The 16,864-nt window shown below is 51.3% G+C and overlaps 1 protein-coding gene across 2 annotated transcripts in view; it reads left to right on the forward strand.

The window, feature by feature from the left end:
- The window catches only part of LOC138468319 (exportin-5-like), a 2,047,117-nt gene that overhangs the window by 792,072 nt on the left and 1,238,181 nt on the right, over positions 1-16,864 (forward strand). The window lies entirely within an intron of this gene.

Below are 16,864 nucleotides of genomic sequence, written 5' to 3' on the forward strand. Positions count from 1 at the left end.
TTGGACTTCACAAGCACCCTAGATATTTTTTTTTAGGTCCGGAAATCCATAGATTATGGATAGTAAGGCATTTTCACTTATTATTTTAATAAAGAACATACAAGCATTTCCAGAACTTAGAAGTCTCCTTCTTCTGACCTAACACACTACCTATGACCTAGACATTTTTTGCGGTGGTTCGTTATGTATTTGACCTCTATGAATGACTATTTTGGCTGTTTGTGCCAATCTCCACACTCTGCAGAGCTCACAAAGGTCCCATGTTTGAACGGCATCCTATTTGGACCCCACTCCACATCCATGTGTGTTCACAAAGTTTAGCTTGGCTAAACGAACTTGAATAAATGGCTGCCAAAACTTTGAATGCTGCATGCTTTTGTGCATCTGTCTGTGGGAATTCTGCACCCTACCTGGAGCCATGTCACAGTAGGTCGAAAGGCTGTCCTGAAGATTCTTGTGGTGTGAACTTGTGCTGCTTCCCCCAAATCTTAATAATATTACAATATACTCCTCTCCATCCAAAGAATCCTACTTCTAATAGATTCCTTCCTCCCATGAATTCCTCATCTATGATATCTCTTATCCCAGCAGAGCTGTTCCTTGGAAATATTTTCCGCGGCCAGGGTCCCAGTACGGCTCCACCTGACGCAACTACGTGCTCGGAGATGGACATGACCATGGTACATTGATATATAGAGGTGCAGAGCCCCCGCAAATTTAGTTCCTTTTATTCTGCACCCTTTGCTTGCTTCAGGAACAGCACTACTTTAAAGGATTTTGTAAGTTTTCCCTTTTGTAATGCATAAACTGTCAATCTTTAGGGTTCAAACCCTGCGTCAACTACGGTGTCTGATGACCATCTCCGATCCGCATAGAATATGTCTCTGGCTGTGAGTGGAGCACAACATGCTGGATTACGGGTCGTGCCAGTCGACGCACCCCAAGGTGCTTCAGGAGCAGGCGGCTATGCTTTTCCACTTCTTCCATGAAGAGACTGGTTATAGACGAACCCATTTGAGGTCGCCTGGCATTGCTCATAGAACAGAAAAATGTACTCCGGACGAAAGGAAGGAAAAAGCACTGAAGGAGATACCGGTCACCCAGTGATTCCTTGAAACGCCATTCTTCATCGTCCTTTCTTCCTCCGAAGAAAGGTCACTACAGGTACCTTTCCCAACCCAGTCCTCTAATTTGGAGGAATGGAATGCCTTTCTGCTGGTGATGGACATCTTTGCCAAGGCCCGAAGCCTGCAGCTTCGACCCCAGGTACCCAAGGCACCAACATCTGCATTGATTGAGTTCACTGCGCTACAACAAGCCGGGCAACTGTACGCCTCTGGACTCAGCCACAGCTGTTACAGGTGAGGACCTGTCACTACACCACACCGCTCTCTTTTGACGTTATTCATCTGGCTCCAACTCTTTTGTCGACAGTGCTGGCTGGCACCAAGTTACCTCTGGAGTATACCCCACTCCCTAGAAGTGCAATTATCTCTCTTGTATGGAGGACATTTATGAAGAAGAGGGTGATCTTATCCCTTTAGGGATGGACCCACTGTGCCCCAGGGAGGCCAGGTACTTTGTGGAAAGGATGGTAACTTGCAGGCCCTCACAGCTGACCTGCAGGAAGTGGGTTAGACACCTCCCCAGAGTTCATCATTGTTAGGGAGAATTCTCAGAAATGTGCTAATTCTCTCCACCTTAGAGACCCCCAGCAACTTTGCTGGATTTTGAGGACTTGATTTATTTTAACCTGGAGAGTGTGTGACCCTTTTCCCCACTCTCTCATGTATTTTAATGTGAATTTTACCTCTGTGTTTGTTTTGGTTATGGAGTCTAACGAACTCCATAGGCATCATCTTTTACATTGTGTCACACAGCACCTTCAGGTCAGTGGCACAGGGAAGTCTTTCAGATTTCCCCAAGGTAAATACCTTCTCTGGGATAAACTACTGTTTCCCAGAGCAGTAAAGTGAAATTGACTTTATTTACCATTGTAACTTTCTAAACCTAGCACACAGTATTTTACACCAGAGAGCTGGAGGGGTTACTTAATATCCCATGTGTCTAGATCCTCATGTAACAGTTTTATGTTACCCTTTCCTCACCGAATGGCTGGTGGCAGTGGTTTCGTTTGAACTACCCTGGTATGTCTTTACCGCAGGCTGCGTTCAGGGCTCCGGTAAAGCAACCGCGGGAGTCATCTTTTTCAAAATGGCATAGAGCCATCTTTGAGAAAATGACCATCGGTATTCTTTTTTCGCCAGTTCTTTGTGGAAAGGTCCTTCTAGAGATCTTCTCTGCGCGCCAAACCAGGTTTGGTCTCTTTGTTAATTTCGCCTTTGGCGGGCTTCAGGAGTGAAGCCCGCCTCTGGCTTCAGAGTGTCTGGGGTAGGCAGGAAGTGAGGGAGGTTCCCGAAACTCCCTGTGCTTAGTCTCCTAGGAGACCCAAATGGACTCTGCGGTGATTGGCTGGCTGACTGTCCGGCAGGGACAGCCACCCTGCTGGGTGAGTGACAGCTAGGCTGGAATGAATGGGAAAGAACTGAATAAAAGGCGAGTCTTTTGGCTTGGAAGGCAGAGCCGACCACTGGACGAAGGAACCGAAGAAGAACTTGAAGAGGATGCCTGCTGCAACTCCTGGACCGTTGTTTTGCCAGGTGAATCCCTATTGCAGAGCCGAAATGCCAAGTTAGCATCAACAGAGAAGCCCCTGCAAGGACGACTACCCCCTTCCAGTTGGTGGGACCAATCAACTCCAAAGTAAGCCACCTGGACATCTATCTCAGAGCTGGTTGAATTTCCACAGAGTTGCTGCCGGAAACCGTAGAGCCAGGGCGAGGAACACGTTGCTTTTAAGCTGGCCTAGAGCTTTTGGAAGATCCTCCGGACTCCCAAGAAGCAGGACTGACCAAGCCTGAGCCCCCTCAACAGAGTGCAGTACCCCAGAAGCAAGGAAAGCCCACCTCAACAGCCAGGAACCGTGTTGTTGCTATTTGCAGTAGACGCGAGGAGCTGAAACGCGAAACAGCCACTGACAGTGAAGTTTGCCGGTTGCTAGTTTTGACCGTCCCAGTGCATTGCAGGAGTCCCCCGACATCCTCCCTCTTGTCCCCACGACTGAGGCCCAGGAACAGTGAGATCTGCAGAGCTGCACAGGAACAGAAGTCATCAGCTGTATCTTTTCTTCATTTCTGAGGTACTGTAAAACAAGTCTAAGAGAACTTATCTCTTACTGTAGAAGTGCTTGTAACTTCCACAAGTCTAATCGGTTTGTGGCCCTACGTGTGATTCTTCTTTTCTTCGAAGACTCCCAAGAACTTGTGCAAAGTCTTTTCCATTTACTTACCAGAAGTGCTTCATCCTATCCAAGACTTTTGCCCATTGACTTTGGCTTAGTGTATTGAATTATATGACTCTTCTGAAAGGATCTAAAAGTGTTTTGCCCTGCTTAAGACATTTGTGATCTCTTGTGGTCTAATAACTTTTGCCTTTTACCAACTTTTAAGAATATTGTGAATGCCAACAGTAAGATATTAATGTCCCCAGTACCCTTGTTATTGAAGTCACCTGTGGGTGTAGGTTGTGTCTGTGGGCCATCCCAAAAGGGTCTTTTCTGATTCAGAAAATCAGAGTGTACAGTATTGAAATGTATTTGTGTGTTACTATTATATTGCTGCCTTCTGAAGAAGGCTTTATTACTGACTGATAAATAAATTAATAATTGTTTATGCAAGAAACCTTGAGTGTAAGAGTTTATTTCAAGACCTGTAACTGTGAATCTTTGTGTAACTACACTACTGATCACATTTCCCCTCTTGAGATAAGCATGGCTGCTCAATACGATACCAAAACTGTGTAGTACAAGCTTATACCAAAGGTTGGGTTGCCTACACCTGTAGTCCGAGTTGCATGTAGTGTTGCCAGAGAGTACTGCATTCAAACTTTGCCAAACAATCTTGAACCCCTTCTCCAACTTCGGCTAAACCTCAGGCAGTTTTCCAACACATGATGGCAAAGGTGGTAGCTACCTTACAATTATGTGCCCCTTCTCGGCCCATGGTGCAGTTCGAGCTGATGGACATCCTGGAGGATGGTCCGCAGAAAGAGAACCTCCAGACTGTAGCCAGGTAGTTGATACTACAACTACCTCTGCAACTCATCCAGAACAGGACTGCGAGACTTGCCAATTCCTCTCTACCTTAGAGACCCCCAGCACTTTTGCTGAACTTTGGGACTTTGTACTTTTAATTGTTTTCTGTGTTTGTTTCTTTTGATTATGGAGTCTAACCAACTCCATAGGCATCATCTTTTCTCCAGCATGGGGTCTGGCATGGATTCACATGCTCATGAATATTCCCCGTCGTCAGGCTGGGAATCCTCGGTAAAGAAAAAACCAGTATCAGTTTCGTTTCTGATCTGTCTTTCGTAGTAATAACCAATCACTGGTCTCTGCGTCATACTGACCACAGCCAATGACTGCCCTCTACCTAAGCACCGCCTCTGGCAGCCATCTTCAGATTTTTACCGCACGTTCATGTGTTGGGATCCTCGTGCTATTGCTCTCGAGCGTTAGTGCTATTTTTTCGCGCTTTTTACAAAAAACTTCGATTCTTTCGGTCAAAAGAGCCTCAAGCTCCACCGATCCTACATCCGATCAACGGGGACCCGTGTCGGATTCATCTGTGCCCCTCAAGGGTGAAGATTTCGTCGAGCTACACTTCGGAGGACTCCAGAAGCTTCTCAGGCCCTGTCTCGGAGATGGCCCAGGAGAAGGGAAGCTCGACTCCCGGAAAGCTGTTCAGGGTCTGCCCTGGATGCCAGCTGCAGAACGTCTTCAAGGAGGACGAACACTCTTTCTGCCTTTACTGCCTTCATGAGGACAAGACGCACGTGGAGAAGGACTGTGCGTTTTGCGGCAACATGTCGGAACGGACCATGAAGGACCGCCATCAACGTCTCGCCAACTGGCTGGAGGGTAAGAGCCCGTCTGGCGAGAAGAAGAAGAAATCCGAGCGGTCTTCTAAGACCTTTGAGGGCGCCCCGGCGACGGGGGCCCAACATAAGGCCAAGCACCGCGAGTCCGCTGGCACCGGGAGCGCCGAACGGTCGGGCTCTACGGGCGCCAGGCAGGGCGCACCCTCCCCGGCACCATCAACCACGAGCCAACGCTCTGGGTCGGGTAAGAGGAAGGCCGAGCACCCGGCGAAGCTCCTGGAGAGGCCCCGGTCGAGCTCTAAGGCAGAGGAGGAGCGTGGCAGTGCCCCCTCCCTCAAGGATAAGGCGGTGAGCGCACCTAAGGTGGTGAAGGCCTTGATCCATCCGACCAAGCCCTCTATCGAAACGGTCGCGGCGGCCCTGGCTCAGCCTGTGGTGGCTGCACCAGTGGTGGCGACCTCAGGGCCCAGAATCTCCCTGCCTCCTCGGAGGGAGTCTTCCTTTGTGCCCATCGATAGGACCCCCGTGAAACCCTCCGTGGGGAAGAAGGGGGGGCAGGGCGTCGTCGTAGAGTCGGCCTCAACCTCAGAAGAGGAGCTGATCGAGGTCTTAAGCCACGGCCTAGGCGTGGAAGAAGGCCAGCCCGTCGGAATGGACCCCGACGCAGGTGACGACGACGACATCGTCGAGGATACCGACGGGGCCCCTGCTCGCCCGTCGGATTCCCCTCTACCAGCGCCGCAAGACAACTCGGCGGCCATTTTGTTGGCCATACAGTCCTTATGCTCCGAGATAAGGACGAGGCTACCGTTACCGACGGAGGAACCTCTCCCGTCGGGGGATCCAGAACCGGGACCTTCTGGTGTTCCCCCTACCAAGAAAAGAAGGATCCATCCACCACCTCCTTTTCAACCGTCGCGCCCCTTCCAGCCCTCCTCCCCGTCCAAACCGAGGGGATGATACGGGGACTGACACGGCAGCGACGGGTACGGACGACGAGGCATACGACGAGGATTTTCCGTCGTCGCCTCCCACCAGGGCCTCTCCGCCCGACGAGATCGGATCTTTCCACTCCATGATCTCCAGGGCTTCCGAGCTTTTCCAACTCTGCCCTGAGGAGAAGAAAAAGGAAGGCTTCCTTTATCAGCGGCGCGAGGCCAAGAGGAAGACGGTCCTCGCAGTGCCTCTGTTGGACGACATTTGGGATGAGGGCCTTTCCCTCCTCAAGAACCCTTCCACGACGCCAGCTAGAAGAGACCGGTACGAGAAAAAGTACCGGGTCCCGGACACGGCCCCCCTATGCCTCCGGGCGCAGCCTACCCCGGACTCCGTCGTCTCCGCGGCAGCCAGGAAGAAAGCGGGGGGGGGTGCGGCCTCCACATCGACTTCCCCGCCGGACGGCGAGGGAAAGAAATTGGATACTATGGGGCGTAGAGTCATCTCGTCGGCAGCGACCACGATTAAAGCGGCCAACGCCTTGGCTATCGTGGCCCGCTACGACAGGGAGCTCTGGTACAAGATGGCTCCCCTGCTGGATTTTCTGCCGGACGACAAGAGGGCGGAGGCCCTTGAGATCCTGCAGGAAGGTGAGGTGGCCTCGGACCACGCCATCACCGTGGCGACGGACATCGCCGACACTGGGTTCCGCCAGCTGGGCAACGGTGTTTGCCTTCGACGTCGTGGATGGCTCAAAGCTACGGACTTCCGGCAGGACGTCCAGACCAGAGTCCTGGACATGCCCTTCGACGGGAACAACCTGTTTGGGAAGACAGTGGACGATTCCCTTCAGGCCATCAAGGCGGATACTGAGACGGCCCGGGCCCTTGGAGTCCTGCAACGACGGACGCCCTTTCGGAGCGGCGGAGGCAAGGGCGCCTCCAAAGGTTCCGGCGGCGGTTTCGCTTCCTACCGTCAAGCGGCCCGCTCGTCGTCGCAAGAGGCCTACAGAGGACGAGGCATGTCTAGCGGACCCCGCCGTCGTCGCCAAGGAGGTCAAGGCGGCAAGGCCGCGTCCAAGCAGGATTGAACCGGCCGTGGGGTCGGGCCCCCACCGAAGCACCCCGGTGGGAGGCCGGCTAGCGGGCTTCGTCAGCGTGTGGGAGTCCATCTCCACCGACCGTTGGGTGCTGGACGCCCTGGCCCGGGGCCACGCGCTCGAGTTTCAAAGAAGGTGCCCGCGCGTCCCCCCCGTGGCCAGGAAAGAACTTCACGTCCCTCAACTTCTCCTGGAGGTAAAGGCGATGCTAAGAAAGGGCGCCATCGAACTCGTCCCAAAGAGGCTTCGGGGCTCCGGAGTCTACTCGAGATACTTCCTCGTGAAGAAGAAGACGGGAGGATGGCGCCCCATCCTGGACCTGCGACGTCTGAACAAGTTCATCAAGGCGCAGAAGTTCCGGATGGTCACCCTCCAGCACGTCCTGGGTCAGCTGGAGGAAGGAGACTTCCTATCGTCGTTGGATTTGGAGGATGCCTACTTCCACATTCCCATCCTAAAGGGGCACCGCAAATTCCTCAGATTCGTGGTCCAAGGGCGTCATTACCAGTTCAAAGCCCTTCCCTTCGGACTACGGTCGGCACCCAGGGTATTCACCAAGTGCCTTGCACCGGTGGCGGCGCAGCTGCGCCGCGAGGGGATCCACGTCTACCCCTACCTGGACGACTGGCTCATCCGCGCCAAGACGAGGGAGCTCGCCGTGGTCCACACGGCAAGGACCGTCCAACTCCTCACGGACCTGGGATTCTCCGTGAACTACGCCAAATCCCACCTGGTGCCCGCGCAAGTCGCACTGTTTCTGGGAGCGAGGCTCGACACAGTGTCCCTTCTGGCCTCCCCGTCGGAGGAGAGGACCAGGACCATCTTGGGCAAGGTGCAACGGATGTTGGTGGCCGACGCGGCCAAAGTGAGGTCCATCAAGTCCCTCCTCGGGATGATGTCTTCCTGCATCTACCTCATTCCCATGTGCAGGCTCCGGATGCGCCCGTTGCAAGAATTCCTGGATGCGCGCTGGATCCAGACGACGGGCAGCTTCGAGGAAAGGATCAAGCTCGACGAGAGTTTCCGACAGCGATACGGTGGTGGGGCACCCGCGCGCATCTGACGGCGGGCATGGACTTCCAGACCCCAGCCCACCAGGAGACTGTGACCACGGATGCCTCCCTGGAAGGGTGGGGAGCGCACACCGAAAATCTGCACGCAAGGGGACTCTGGCTCCCGACGGAGAAGTCCCTACATATCAACGTCCTGGATCTCCGTGCAGCTGCGCTCGTGCCACGAGTGGGAACTACGGCAGGATCTGGCGGATCGCCTCTTCCGACGGTGGGGCACACCCCAGATCGACCTGTTCGCGACGGCGACGAACACCAAGTGCCGGAGGTTCGCCAGCAGGTTTCCCCAGACGAGGAGCATGGGCGATGCTTTCTCGTTCCCCTGGGAGGGCCTGTTCCTCTACGCGTTCCCTCCCTTGCTTCTGCTAATCCGGCTCGTCAACCAGCTCAAGAGGTCACGGTGCAGGATGATCCTCGTCGCACCTGCGTGGCCGAGGCAGATATGGTTCCCGGACCTTCTGGACTTGTCAGCGTCCCCGCCGATCAAGCTGCCGGCGGACGCGGATCTACTCTCCAGGGAAGGAGGCGCCATCCTCCACCACGACCCGAAGTCGCTGAACTTGCAGGCCTGGCTCCTGCAGCGCTAGAGTTTGGAGGATACGACATACCGGCCGATTGCAGAGAGGTTCTTGCAAAGGCCAGGGCGTCCTCGACTCTTAAATGCTACGGACACAAATGGAAGAGGTTCTCTGTCTGGTGCCACGCACAGAAGATTAACCCTCTACGGATTACGGCTCCCCAAGTACTGCCGTACCTGCTGACGCTGGCCAAAGCTGGTCTGGCACATGCGTCCATCAAGATTCATCTTGCTGCGATCTCCCGATACACCAGAACCACGGGCCGGACGTCCTTGTGGTCTCATCGTCTGGTGAAAGAGTTCATGAAGGGACTGTTCAGATCGTTCCCGCCGGTGAAGGCTCCGGCTCCGGCGTGGGAGCTCAACGTGGTGCTGACCAAGCTCATGGGACCTCCGTTCGAGCCTCTGCACTCGGCCCCGTTGAAGTTTCTATCGTGGAAAACAGCTTTTCTGGTGGCCATCACCTCCGCACGACGAGTGGGAGAGATCCAGGCCCTTTCCTGCAAGGCCCCGTACTTGACTTTCCACGACACGAGGGTAGTGCTCAGGACGCACCCCTCCTTCATGCCCAAGGTACCGTCGGACTTCCATCTCAACGAACCCTTGGTGTTACCTGTGTTCTTCCCGTCGCCTTCGTCGCCGGCTGAGAGGACTTTGCACTCGCTGGATGTAGCTAGAGCGCTGAAGTTCTACGTGGACCGCACGAAGGGTTTTCGGAAGACGTCACAACTCTTTGTGAACTTTGGACCTGCCAATCAGGGGAAGGCTCTCTCGAAGGCTTCCATCTCCAGATGGCTCTCCGGCTGTATCATGTGCTGTCACCGGTTGGCAAACCGACCGCTGCCTGGCCGTCCGAGAGCCCATTCCACCAGAGCGATCGCAGCTACCACGGCGTTCCTATCTGGTGTGCCCCTGCTGGACATATGCAGGGCTGCTACGTGGAGGTCGACGCACACCTTCACGAAATTCTACTGCGTCGACCGGGATTCCAGGGAGGAGTCCAGGGTCGGTCAAGCAGTGCTGCGCAACCTGTTCGCCTGAGGTGAGCCTGGTGAGGAGGTAAGATGCTTAATGTTGAGTTGATGTGATGCTTAATGTTGAGCCTTTGCCACCTCCCGTGGTTGTGCATGTGTGTACTGCTACGTATTCTTTATTCATGAGCATGTGAATCCATGCCAGACCCCATGCTGGAGAAGGAACAAGTTACTTACCTGTAACTGTTGTTCTCCAGCATGGGTCTGGCATGGATTCACATGCGAACCCTCCCGCCTACCCCTCTGCGGCTCTTCACTTGGTCATACTGCCACTTCACGTGCTTCCAAATCTGAAGATGGCTGCCAGAGGCGGTGCTTAGGTAGAGGGCAGTCATTGGCTGTGGTCAGTATGACGCAGAGACCAGTGATTGGTTATTACTACGAAAGACAGATCAGAAACGAAACTGATACTGGTTTTTTCTTTACCGAGGATTCCCAGCCTGACGACGGGGAATATTCATGAGCATGTGAATCCATGCCAGACCCATGCTGGAGAACAACAGTTACAGGTAAGTAACTTGTTCCTTCATTTGTGTCACACAGCACCCTAAATGCAGTCGCTCATGGAAACCTTTTTAGGCTTTCCCAAGGTTTAAATACGTTCTCTGGGATAAACTGTTTCCCAGAGTAAGTTAAAGTGAAAATGAGTTTACTAGTCTTTTTAAAATGCCTAGACCCAACACACACTATTTTACAATAGAGTGCTGGAGGGGTTACTTAGTATCCCCTATGTCTAGATACTCATGTAGCAGTCAAATGCTACCCTTTCCTCTCAGAATGGCTGGTGGCAGTGGTTTTACAACAAACTACCATGATTTTTTCCCGACCGCGAGCTCCGGTACCGTAAAATCGCGGGAGCCATGTTTTTCAAGAGGGCGTCTGATCCCCCTCTGTAAAAACAGGTCCCAGTCTTCTTTTTTCACCAGTTCTTTGTGGAAAGGTCCTTCTAGAGTTTTGCTCTGCGTGCCAAACCAGGTTTGGTCTCTTTGTTTGCCCGAGTGTCTGGGGGGGAGGGGCAGGAAGTGGTGCCCGAAACCCCCTGTGATTAGTCTCCTAGGAAACCCAAATGCACTCTGTGGTGATTGGCCGGCTGACTGTCCGGCAAGGACAGCCACCCTGCTGGGTTTGTGACAGCTAGGCTGGAATGCATGGGAGAGAACTGAATAAAAGGCGTGTGTCTTGGCTTGGAAGGCAGAGTCGACCACTGGGACGAAGGAACCGAAGAAGAGCTTGAAGAGGACAGCTGCTGCAACTCCTGGACCGTTGGTTTGGTCCGTGAAGCCCTGCTGCAAGTCTGAATCTCCAAGTTCACCTCGACAGAGAAGCCCCTTCAAGGGCGACTTCTCCCTTTGAGTTGGTGGGACCAATCAACTCACAAGTAAGCCACCTGGACACCTATCTCTGAGCTGGTTGTATTTCTTCAGAGTTGCTGCAGGAAACCGTAGAACCAGGGAGAGGAACACCAGCTTGTGTGCTTTACTCACAGCCACCAAAATTGAAATTTGCCAATTGCTAGATTTGTGGACCAATCCCATTGCAGTGCAGGAGTCCCCCGATGTCCTCCCTCTTGTCCCCGCGGCTGAGGCACAGGAACAGTGAGATCTGCAGGAACTGCCAGGAACAGAAGTCTTCAGCTGCATCTTTTTCTTCATTGTAAGGTACTGTGAAATAAGACTGAGAGTACTTACCTCTCACGGTGACAGTGCTTGAAACCTTTGCAACTCGCAGGCCTAATCAGCTTGTGACCCAACATATGATTCTTCTTTTTACAAACTACTTCCAAGAACTTGTGCAGAGACTTTAACATTTACTTACCAGAACAGCTTTATCCTATCCAAGACTTTAGCCTACTGACTTTGGCCTAGTCTATTGAGTTGAATTGACTCTTCTGGTGAACTCCCAAGTATTTGCACTGTCTAAGAATAATTGTAACCTTTCATGTTCTAATAATCTTTGCCTTTTACTCCTCTTGAAAAGTATCCTGAAATAGTATTGAAGTATGTTTGTGTGTGATTATATTGCCTCCTTCTTATGAATGTTTTATAACTGACAGATTAATTAATAAGTATTTATCAAGGAAACCTTGATTGTAGACCTCTGTGTAACATCATTACTGCTCACATTCCCTTCTTGAGATAAGCCTGGCTTGGCTGCTCAGCTCTGCTACCAAAACTGTGTAATACAGACTTATACCAAAGGTTGGTTTGCTTACACCTGTAGTCCTAGTTGTGTGTAGTGGTCCCAAAGGGTACTGCATGCAAACTTTGCCTAACACAAGCCCAGGGATTGTATCTCTCCAGGACAGAAATCTCTGCACTGGCTCCGAGTGGCTGTGAAGATTAAGTTCAAAACCCTTTGCATTGTCCACAAGGCCTTCGGGACCTTGGGGACTCAATACCTTCAACTCTCTCTTCCTAAATATCTTCCTTCTCGAGCTCTTCGCTCATCCGCCTCCAACTCCCTCTGGGTCAGTCGCTTCTCCAAGCAATGAGTTGGTGGTAGATCTTTCTTCAGCTGGGTCCTCCCTCTGGAACAGCCTCCCTGAATCTTGAGGAGAATCATCTCCGGTTCCGGAAGCACCTCAAAACCTTTCTCCTTGCTTCTGCTTTTTCTCCTCCTCTCCCCTGCTGACTTCCTGGCTGAAACTGCACTGGTTACCTGGCCGCCCTCTGATCCCGGGCACAGGTCCCCTCCCCCGCCAGCCACACACCTGTACTGCACTGCCATCCTAACAACCCCCTGCACTTGGGGACCATTTTCTGTATCCCTACAGCCGCACTACCAGCACTTCACACCTGATGTCTGCACTTACCCTTGCACTTGCCACCTACTGGCCTTACTTTTACTTGTTATTTATTCTATTATCCCATGTACTGCACTGTCCCCTCTGCCACCCCCGCACTTTCCCCCCTTCGCCACCCCCGCACTTTCCCCCCTTCCCCCTTCCTATGAACTTGCGTGATCTGATTGACACCTGGCCTAGTAGGATCATTGTCCGTCTTCCCCCTTTTTACCCCTCCCTTGCCTCATTGCGCCTTGAAACACTTGTGTATAGGTGCGTTATAAATGTCATATCATACTCCGGTTTTGGAACTGTAGACTAAACCGGTCTCAGTTTCGACTGTGATTTAGCCTAAGAAACATAGGCCAGCACCATATGACCCGTTCTTATCGACACATGCTTATCCTGAAAGCCTTGTTCTCCAAACGGCCACAGCTAACATGAAATCTTTTCCCGCTTTACCTCTAGACAGGGAGAGCAAGAGACTTAATGCTTGGGAAAGAAATGTCTTTGGTTCGGCTAGCTTGGGCTTGAGAACCATTAACGGCTCTGGTGCTTTGCCCAAGCTTGCTTTTGTCCTGTGCTCAGCTGTTTTGGAAGCGCCAAACATCTGCCAGGTGGTTTTCCAGGCCATTGTAAAAGACAGCAAGGAACCTTCTCACCAGAATCCCCAATTTGTATTGAATTCTGCTGCCCCAGTGGCCAGGACTATGGCCATAGGGACGGTATTGAGGTGGTATTCCTGGCTGAGGACCACATGTTTTACCTCATATGTCCAGACAAAGCTCCTGGATCTTCCAATCTATTTGCGGCAAAGGCCGATGGTTTCCTTCAAAAATTCCAGCCCTCCAAAGTGACTGCCAAATTTCTGGGACTGGTAGTCCAACAGCAACAACACATGCGCCCATGGGAATGGGTAGTGGTTTTCAATCCTTTGCCTCTTACTCCCAGAGGGGCAGGTTTAAAGCCCTGTAAAAACAGTCTTCCACAATGCCGTTCCAACTGGGGTTGGAGCAGAGGTGCTCCAAGAGGTGGGTTGTGTGCATCCTCCATGCCTTCCGCTGCCCCTGGCGCAAAGCACCTGTGGAATAGACTTCCGCCATTCACTCTCTGTGGAGGGTCAGAATCTCCAGGTTCGGCGCGGAATTACATCTTTCCACATCCAACGCCTGGCCTTATAGGTCGTTCACCAGGGATATTGCCTCCCTTTTGCTTAGTGGTCGCCAGATCATCCCCAGTCCATCTGGCAATAGCTTCTGGTACCACTCCTATTGGAAAAAGCCTGGCAGGGGCTGGTAGACAACCTATTTTCTGGTCCCGAAGAATGATGGGGGCTTGCACCCTATTCTAGATCTGTGCCTCCTAAACCTTTGCCTGCTTAAGGACCAGTTCAAGATGGTTGCATATCCTTGGAACACTCAACCTGGAGAACTGGCTGGTCTCACTAGATAATATAGGATACCTACTTCCATGTGCCGATGCATCGAAGGCACACTTGGTCCTGAAGTTCACAATAGGTTTTTTACCACTATCAATTCAAGGTCCTGCGGGTTGGTCTTTTTTCGGCACCCAGGATCTTCATCAAGTTGCTGGCAGTGCTAGTGGCTTAACTCCGGGGGGTGGCATTCATATAACTATTCCCTATCTGGGGCACTGGCTTGTCTGAGCTTGCTCCCCGACCAGCATTGGCACACTTGTTCCACATGTGTAGTTTGTAGCACAGCTTGGGCTTCTCCCTGAACTTCAGGAAGGTGTTGCCTTCCCAGTCCCTTCATTTTATTGGGGCGCTCTTGGACACTGGCTTGGATAGGGCCTTCCCGAGGACCGAGCGAGGAACATTTCCAATACTTCAATGATTGCAGGTAATATCCAATGCAATATTTTCCCAACAAACAAAAAGGGCACAGATAATGGGTAGTTAATCATTGGTCATGGCAAACAATATATAAAAAATAACCAAGGCAAATTAAATCTCCCCACATTGGAACATATGCCACCAGTTTGTAAAGAGAAAACCATTCGCCCATTGCATATGTTTGATTCACAAAGAAAAAGGATATCGGTCATCAATTAAATGCCGCAGATTGTAGGTAAGATGACCACAGAGGATGTGTTGGTGCAATATAAAGAGAAAGGAAAAGAGACAAAGCCTTGTTAGTACAAAAACCAAGGCGGTTCAACATGTGCACACATACCAGGTGCATGAAAGCCATATTTGGACATTTTGGTACTAAAAAGAATATGTACCTTTTTGAATCCTTGTCATTCGCCAATGGTGCTAAGAAAGAGGTTTGAGGATATGATAGTCAAATATGGTTTCAAATCTTGTCTCTCTCTGCCACCCCCGTTTTCAGACTTCAATCATTAGTACTGTTTCCAGCCTCGGACTTCCTGTGCTTTCTGGGGCTTAAGACTTACTGCATTCTGGAGGTACTGGATGCTGCTCGGCTGTGCACATGAGGTGTTCCTGATCAAAGATGGCTGCCCGCACCCTCTCTGCCTTCACCACGACCACCTGACACGAGTCGCGTGATTCTACTGGCTGAGCCTCTGCTCTTCAGGGCCAAACACGCGCTGGCAGGCAAACGCCGGCCCCTCTCCCTAAGGAGCCTCTCCACAAGGAGCACTTCCTGTCTGGTTTCTGTCCGGAGCATTCCGAAGCCCGGGCCATGGACTCTGCACTGATTTGCTGGTAAGACTTCTCTGACCCTGCAATCTGCCCGCATCCTACCAGAACCCCTTCAGCCCCTCGCCAGATCCCTCATGCAGTGATTCCTAATATTATCGGATCATCTTGGTTTAACAAGACTTACTATTTGTTTTTTACATTCCGCTGTAAAGTGCATCTACCAGCAACGTCGCCCTGCTTTGTAATGCCTCCTCTTGTGCAGCTATCCTACCTTGCACGCTGATACTTGCCTACTAGGCCCTTTCTGCCTAGACTGTTGAGCCTTAGCATAGCACACTTTGTACTACCATTATTGTGATTGACGTTTTTTAAGTTTTCCCACTGCTACTTGTCCTACTGACATGGTATCTAGTACAGTCTTGCAACCAACTAGCCCTGACCTCACATCCTCTATGCCTGCCTTGGTTGCTTGCATTAGACAGTGTATTCTCAGCCATATCATTTTTTGTCTCATGCGTGCCACGGCATGCCCTTGCCTTATCATTGCACTGACATCAGCCTGTTTCATGCTAGTCACTATGCCTTTATTAATGTCGTTAGCCAAAGGTCTGTTACAACCTGGCAGCTGTTGCGCCATAGCACGGTAATTGCTCAATTAGCACTGCCTACTATGCCATTTCTACCTCATGCTTGCGACTGCCACTGTATTAGCTTAACTCTTGCCTGCTGTTGTGTCTTATTGCACTAGCTTACCACTATCCTGCCTCACTCTTTGATGTGCCTTATGACATTAGTCCAGCCTTACGCTAGTCAATGCACCCTGATGTACTAGTATCAGCCAAAGGGCTGTACCAGCCTACTATATTAGTTTGCCTCACTCTCTGTTGTGCCCTACCACATCAGCCTAGCCTACGCTAACTGATGCACCTGCTGTACCAGTATAGACCAATGTAACCTGCCCAACTGTGTCCCATAGTGACCATAATAGGCCGTCAATTCGGATACACCCTTACTAGCTCACTCTTTACTTACCCCCTTGCTCCGTGTTCTGGAATTACCTGACCAGCAGCCTCTCAAGCTCAACCAGGACTGCCTACTACCCTGACAGCATGTACATTCACGTCCCAGGCGGACTTGCAACAGGTGCCTTAGCTAAGATAGCCTGGCTAACGTTCCATATTGCTCTCTCCTTCCTACTAGCATTACACATCAACAGCCTTTTTACCAAAACTAGCACTACTAGGCTCTCTTGTACAACGACCCTACTTAATACTCACACCCGCCATACAATGAAAGACTCTCAAAAATACAAAATCGTACACAACACTAGCCAGCAATATGAATACTCCATCGCACAGGTGCCATGTAGCACTGCTGACAGAAACTTACTGTATGAATTACCGGCTAAAAAAATTAAACGACTTAATTACCTAAAAAAGTCCCCACTGCCGAAAGCAGTTACAGAGCCTAATATAAGTTTCACTAATCACATTAGGCCTACATTGTACCGTATTAAACGGACAACCAAAGACAGTCCCGGCACCACCCCTGTATTAGAAAGCTCCCTACCAAACCTTAAAGGAGCCCTCATAAACGCCAGGTCTCTAGTTGCGCATGCAACTGAAATAGCAGACATTATTCTAACAGATAACCTTGACTTCCTGGCCATCTCAGAATCTTGGTTACATGACTCTGCAGGCCCTGCCATATCGTTGGCAGTTCCCGATAATTATACTATCCTGCGAGCAGACAGACCCATCACTCGAGGTGGAGGAATAGCAATTATAGCCAAGACTAAC

Source organism: Ambystoma mexicanum, chromosome 4q (genome assembly GCF_040938575.1).
Source record: "Ambystoma mexicanum isolate Mex_15411 chromosome 4q, UKY_AmexF1_1, whole genome shotgun sequence".
NCBI classification, from domain to species: domain Eukaryota; kingdom Metazoa; phylum Chordata; class Amphibia; order Caudata; family Ambystomatidae; genus Ambystoma; species Ambystoma mexicanum.